Source organism: Chrysochloris asiatica, unplaced genomic scaffold (assembly GCF_000296735.1).
Source record: "Chrysochloris asiatica unplaced genomic scaffold, ChrAsi1.0 scaffold00136, whole genome shotgun sequence".
In the NCBI taxonomy this organism is placed as follows: Eukaryota; Metazoa; Chordata; class Mammalia; order Afrosoricida; family Chrysochloridae; genus Chrysochloris; species Chrysochloris asiatica.
In genome coordinates, this window is record NW_006408654.1 from 2,396,346 (window position 1) to 2,404,060 (window position 7,715).

Here is a 7,715-nt window from a genome sequence, read left to right on the forward strand (position 1 = left end):
GGATAGAGAGAAATGCTGTTAACTGATGGTACATGGAGGGGATTATAATCAATGTTATGAAACAAGGTGTATGATTTGTTGAATGTAAACTGAGATCTGCCCTGTAAACTTTCACTCAATCCACAATAAAAACCTAAAAAAAAAAAAAGATGTATTGATGAAAAAAGAAAGGATGTATTGATAATTACTGATGAATGGAATGCAAAGGTTTTAAACAAAGAGCAAACATCAGTCATTGGAAAATATGGCTTTGGTGATAAAAATAATGCTGGAGATTGCATGATAAAATTTTGCTGGACCAGTGATTGCAAATACCTTTTTTTAAAAAAAATCATAAATGACAACTATGCACCAGATGGATTACACAGAAATCAAATTGACTACATCTGTGGAGACAGTGGAAAAGCTCCATCTCATCAATCAAAACTGAAATAAACCATCAATTGCTCATATGCAAGTTCATACTGAAGCTGAAGAAAATTAAATCCATGAAAGCCAAAATATGAGTTTAAACATATACCACCTGAATTTAGAGACCATCTCAAGAACAGATTTGATGAATTAGACATTAATGACTGAACACCAGAAGAGTTATGGGATGACATCAAGAACATCATACAGGAAGAAAGGAAAAGGACATTAAGAAGACAAGAAAGAAGAAGACCAAAAAGAATGTCAGAAGAGACTGTGAAACTTGTTCTCCAGCATAGAGAAACTAAAGCAAATAGAAGAAATGAGGAGGTTAAAAAAACTGAATAGAAAATTTCAAAGGGCAGCCCGAGAAGACAAAGTCAGATATTATAATATTGCAAAGACCTGGAGCTAGAAAATCAAAAGGGAAGAACATGTTCAGCATTCATTTCTCAAGTTGAGGGAACTGATGAAAAAATTTAAGCCTCAACTTGCAAGATATATATATTCCCCACCCCCACCCCCAACGGAAAATAGTAATTATTACCATTTATTGAGCATCTAGAATTTGTCAGGAACCATACTGGGTGCTTTACAATTATAATCTCCAATTTTAAAAGCCATAGGTAGAAAGTTAAAGCTGTTTTTTTTCCCAATAAAACTTAGAAAAGCTGAATCACTCATCTAAGGCTGTCTATAGTCAGTAAACAACAGAACTGGGGGTTGATTTCAGGTGCTCTCCCACACCACATAGCTTCTGCCATATAGAAAAATAGAACTACTCTATTGTTTTAGCTAAATCTCATTTGTAAAATTCCAAACACAGCCTATAGGTCTGATATGACAATTATCTTTTACAATATTAATAAATAAGAAATTCATCAGGTTTTTGTCACAAACCTATAAAGTAGTGTTATTATAGATAACAGTAACAAGGTAGTTTCCTCAGTTCTGCAGATTAAGAAGCCCTCTGATTAAAAAGAAAACAAAACAAAAACATATTCCCTGTAGTCACAAACACAAAGATCTAAAACACCATTTAAAAACCATTTCTTTATAGCAAGAATCCAATCTGCATTTGCAAAAGAAAGAATATTAAACCAAGAAGTCACTGAAGAGTCACACTGCTGACAAAACACAACATGATGGTGGCAGCAACCCAGACACAGGACACAAACCAAGGCCCTTCCACACAGCCACAATTCCTTCAGATGACTTCATTTTAAGTCAATGTCTCTTCATGCTGTATGTATTCCCCAATGTCTGCTTGATGAAAGACCACAATCGCCATGGGGTCTACTTTCCTGTAGTCTTGTGTAGAATTTGCTGCCACCCCAAACCCAAAGGGACATCTGCCGTGGAGTACACCACCACTTCCTGGTTGTTGTTGTTCTTATGTGCTGTGGAGTTGGTTCCGACTCATAGCGACCCTACACAGTGTTTCCGAGGCTGTAAATCTTTACGGGAGCAGAAAGCCTCATCTTGCTCCTGCAGAACAGCTGGTAGTTGACAGGTATTTTCAGTAATTCGACAAAGCCCAGATTTCAACACATAGCTCGCAAATAAGAAGGACTGCTCTGCTCCAGGTTTTTGTTTTTTTTTTTAATAAATGTTTTATTGTGAATTGTGTGATAGTCTATATGGGAGAACATTAGTTTTACATTCATTCTATCATCTATTATTTCACTGGCATAGTTACCATCCCATCCATGCATCCTCACCCAACCAAAGGGTGTACCCTATAAGCCTGCATCCACCCACCCCCACCACAGTCCTCAGCCCCTTTCCATCTCCTGATCCCGAGTCCTCAGCCACACCATCTCTTGATGTCGTCTTCTCTGCCACCATCTCAGGCCTCACCGCTTCTCTGGATAGGATCCCGCTCTCCGCTTTTCTCCATTGATGGTCCTAGGGTCCTCCGCTCCTAGACTGAAAAGTTAATCACTCCCCTCCCTGCTAAAAATGTCCACCTTTAGATTTCCAACCCTCACAATCAGTCCTGATAACTATTACATCACAAGAGACCCATCTGTATTTTGTTTCATCAGCCCTTCCTGGACAGGTTGGATACTATTCACTGAAGACTCTACCTTCCTCCACGCCCTTTGGATCTAGGTTCCCTCTTGAAAGCTTGTAAGCCAGTCACTTCTAACCTTTATATCCCTCCCCCCATTTTGGGTAGCCAATGTTCAAGTTGCCCATCCCTGTCTACCCTTTGTGTAGAGGGGGTGGGGATAGTTCTTGCAGCAGAGATATGTTTCCTCTTTTGAGCTACTGCATTTATAGGTGTAGGTCATGTTTATCGAATTGTATCAGATGATGCTTTTTCCCCTCTTCTTTCTTCTTCAGGTTGAGCTCTGTTTATCCAGTCATTGAAGCCAGGTCAAGTGGGTATCATCTGCAAGTGTGGGTGTTCTTGCGTCTGTCCACCCTCTTTTTCTCGGCTGGCTCTAGTCCTCTATGGCTGTGTCATTGACTCTGAGCCCATGAGTCCCAAGGTGTTGCCTCGCTACTGGCAGACCAGGTCTCCACCCGGGTTCACAGAAGTTTGCTGAATGATATAGGGCTTAGCTCGCCACTTCATTGATGTTCTTCGGTTACTTCCCCCTCTGGGTGACATGCGTGGTTGTCAATCAAAGCATATATTTCCCTTGCGTCTTAGTCTTGGAAGAGAATTTGCACTGAGAGGACCCAACCACTTGCCTTGATGTCTCCTGGGCAAGTAACAGTTGGACTGCCCTTATTGTTTTGTACTTTTCCTGTAGGTCCTTGTTTCAAGAAGTATCCTCTGGTTTTCTAGCTGCTCCCAGCTGGTCTGCCTGTCCTTTCAAGTGGAAAATTTCCCATCTCTGAAGGTCTGGATGTGGTTTGGGCTTCCACCTATACTTCCATGTAATGCAGAAGCTCCTCAGTAAACCTCCTTCACTGGACACATTGTAGCCCCATTTTAGGTATTCCAATCGGTTATAGGCAGAAGATGGGCTTACAAGCTTTCCATGTTGCTATTTATGGTTATTCCTTTCTCTCCCCCTCCAGTGTCTGTTTTATTATATATTGCAAGGAAAACCATGATTCATAAGACAGCCAAGCATCTTAACATTATTCCCTCCTTTTCCTCATTCCAACCATGTCTCAGTCTCTGTATTCCAGAGCCCTGTTGTTCCAAAGCTGTGCCTACATCATTTTTTATCTCTGTACCATTTAGCCCATTCATACCTGTCTAATTGTTCTCCCATCTGCTTTGTTCTTCGACACCCCTCTCCCTACTTGTATATTGCCCCCCTACCCAATACCTATATTGACATCCTATATTGACATGAAGGAGCTCTGGTAGCATAGTGGTTACGAATCCATTCTACCACTCTGTCTCTTCACTGGTGCATTCAATCCATTGACATTCAATGTAATTATTGATAAGTACGAATTGATTGCAGTCATTATGTTACTTTTTTGGCAGTGCTGATCGTTCTTTAGTTCTGTTTTCTTTCTTGTGTTGGCTTTATGTCTTTTGAGTTGTTTTTGGTCGGTTTCCTCCTAATTTCTCTGTTCGCTTGTTCTCCTTGGGAATTCGTTTTTATGATATGTTGTGGAGTGTCAACTTTCTTTGGGGCTACCTTGTAGTCTACTAACTTTTCTCTGCATTTAGGATACTCCATTGTAACCTGTAATTTACCTGGCATCCTCACCACCTGGGTTTCCATTGCTGCATTTGTTCCTTCTTTGACATTGATATGTTTTTGGCCTTCAGTTGATCTCCCCGTTCTTTGATTTTGTCATGGTAGTCTCGTTCTGTTCTGGACTCCGCTGTCTGTTGGGTGTGTTCCAAGTGGTGTTGCCATACTTGTCAATCTCTGTTTGTTGTCTGTTCTTGTTGGTTCTCTGTCCACAGAACTCCCTTTAGGATGTTTTGAAGTGCTGGGTTGGTTTTGATAAAATCTCTCAAATTCTGTTTCTCCTGGAATGTTTTGATCGAACCATCATATTTGATTGATAGTTTTGCTGGATAGACGATTCTTGGTTGACAGTTTTTTTTCTTGCAGAGCTTTTTATATGTCTCCCCATTGCCTTCTCACCTGCATGGTTTGTTCTGAATAGTCAGAGCTTAATCTTATTTGCTTGCCTTTATAGGTTATATTTCTCTTCTCCCTGGCTGCTTTTAATATTCTTTCCTTGTCTTTGATTTTTGAGAGCTTGGTCATTGTATGTCTTGGAGATTTTCTTTTGGGGTCTATCCTTCCTGGAGTACATTGGACTTCTTGAATGTTTATCTTCTCATCTTTCAAGATGTTAGGGAAATTTTCTTCCAGAAGCTCCTCAACAATCTCTTCTGTGAATTTCTTTGTTTCTTCTAGTTCTGGAATGCCAATAATTCTTACATTATTCCTCTTCATGTTATCCAGCATGAATCTTAGACTCTCTTCAGATTGTTTTATCCTTTTAGCTGCTTGTTCTTCTACCTTGGCAGTATTGAGAGATCTGGCTTCCATCTCTTCTAGTCTGCTCCTTTCCCCTTTCAGGCTATTGTCTATTTCTGATATCTTATTGTTGATCACCTGGGCATCTTTTTGCAGGTTTTGAATTGTTTCCAATGCTGTGTAAATCCTATTTGATTGTTCCTGGAGAATTTTTTTTACTTCTTCCTTATTTTCCTCGACCCCTTTTCAGATTATTTGAATTTGTTTCCATATCATTCTTCTGAATTCCCCCTCAGGCATATCGAAAACCCGCTCCTCCTCCTCTATAAAGCCTTTGTCTGTCTCCAGTTCATTTGCGTCAGCTCCCCTCTTCTGTTTTTGGACATGCTTCTATAAAGTTGATTGTTTCTTATTGGTCATGGTTATTGTTTTATTATTATTATTATTATTAATATGATTAGGAGATGGGCTTCCCTTTTCGTCTGTAATGCATAGCAGATGTTGTTGGGTCTTGTCTAAGTGGTGGAGTATTATGTTGTAGCTTGGCTATATGGCCACGATTGCTGCTTCTTCTTATGGGACATAGGAAGGATAAGTTCCCACCTCCAGGAGGGATGTGTAATCCAAAGGACTAAAAGCAGAAGTAACATAAATGCATGGACAGAAATCACCACATTGGAGCAGATATGTGGCTTTGGTTAACTTTTTCTGTTCCCTGTCCTGCCAGAACAGCCACTGGGGGATCCCCACTGCTAGCTAGGAGTGGGGACAGGGGCTTAGATGCAGTGACAGATGGTGGATGATGGATGACGTCAAAAAGCCACCGCTGACTTTCTCACACTCTCTGTGTGTGGGTGAGCTGCACCTGGCAGATTTTTATTGAGATATCAAGCTAGGGCGGGGAGACTTGGGGCAGGGGGAAGCTAGGTCACCTCTTGCCCTTTTGTTTTTCCACCCCCAGCTGGAGACACCGCTTTCCAAACGGGCCAGCCCTGGCCCCATCCTCTAAACTCTGCAGTCACAGGACTGACCCGCAGACCCGCAGGCAAGAGTCCCAAAATACGCGTCTTTCTTTATCCTTATTAGTGCAATTTCTCAAAAATGTGAGTTCAGGAGGCTTTATGATAGTTTAAAAGCCATGGGACTGGTATATGAACGTTTCCTTTGTGAGATCTCACTTGTTTTTTTCCCCCGGAGTCCTGGCCCTACCTTACTTCCCTGACTGTCCTGCCATACCGGAAGTCCTGTTCCAGGTTTTAGCCACACTTTATACTTGGCAGAGGGCGCCAGATAATCTTGAGCTGTGACGTGCAACTGGAACTTTTGGGTCTTAGTGAATTTCCTGAAACAGGTCGCCAGGGACACCAACTTGTCCCCACAATTGTTGGCGGCTAGCTTCAGGATCTTCTCACTCATGTAGTACACCTGTCGCTGTGCAGCCTGAAGCAGTAGGTTCCGTCGGTTCTGTCAACCAGCAGCTAAAGATTGTCCCCCATGTATTTCGCAAGTTTCTTGAATATCACAGGAATCTCTTCAGTCAAAGGCTGCATTTTCCTGCTAGGCCGCAACACCGAATCTGATGAGGCTTTCTGCTCCTGTAAAGATTTACAGCCTCAGAAGCCCTAGGCAGGGTTGCTATGAGTTGGAACCGGTTCCACAGCACATACCCACCACCACCATTTTACCAAGCAAGATGTCATTCTCTAGGGACTGGTCCCTCTTGATAATATGTCTGAAGTATGAGAGACAAAATCTCATCATCCTGGCTTCTAGGAAGCAGTCTGGCTGTACTTCTACCAACCAACACAGATTTGTTTGTTCTTGGTACTTCTAATACTGTCAGTTCTTGGTACTTCTAATATTCTTCCCTAACACCATTACTCAAATATATCAATCATTTTTCACATTCTGTAGGCTCAACTTTCTTTGGAATGAACACACATATGGCTCTCTTCCAGCTGACTGACTAGGTAACTGTCTTCTAAATTTCTTGCCATAGACAAGTGCCTCCAGTCTTTCATCAGTTTGTTAAAACATTTCAATTGATACTTTGTTAATTCCTGGAGCGTTGTTTTTCTCTAATGCCTTCAGTGCAGCTTGAACTTCTTCCTTCCCTACGATCGGTTCTTGATCATATGCTTGCACATTGAACAATTCTTTTTGGTGTAGTAACAATTCTTTTTGGTGTAGTATTCTTGATATTTTCTTTTGAGTCTTCCAATATTAGTCAATATTTTGTACATAGAATCCTTCAAAACTGCAATTTGAAGTTAAAAAAATTTTTTTTCTTCAGTTCTTTCAGCTTGAGAAATGCTGAGCGTGTTCTTCTCTCTGCACTATGCATCAAAAATCACCACCATTGAGTTGATTCCAACTCTTAGAGACCCTGTATAGAGTTTCCAAAGCCTGTAAATTTTTATGGAAGTAGAAGGCCTCATCTTTCTACGATAGATTGGCTGGTGGGTGTGAACTGCCGACTTTGCAGTTAGCAATCCATTGCTTATCTTACAGTGCCAGTTACTATTATTCCCTTTGTAATTAATAAATGCCTTATAAAGGAGCTCTGGTAATGTAGTGGCTACGAGTCATGCTGCTAACCTCAAGGTCAGCAGTTCAAAACTACCAGCTGCTCCACATGAGAAAGATGAGGCTTTCTGCTCCTATAAAGATTTACAGCCTCAGAAACCCTATACAGTGTCACTATGACTAGGAAGTGATTCCACAGCAAATCACCACCACCACCAAATGCCTTTTAGGAAGGTATTTTGAAGTTTTATAAATATCATGCTACTGTTGAAACTTTCACCCAATAATATTGATGATTTTTGTCTTAATCATAATATTAATATGGTCGCCAAATGGTGATTTAAAAAAAAAAAATCCCACCAT

General features: G+C 40.9%; 1 pseudogene; it reads right to left on the reverse strand.

The window, feature by feature from the left end:
* Positions 1-1,633: 1,633 nt before the first annotated feature.
* Positions 1,634-6,376, reverse strand: LOC102825654 (annotated as a pseudogene).
* Between the last annotated feature and the right edge of the window lie 1,339 nt (positions 6,377-7,715).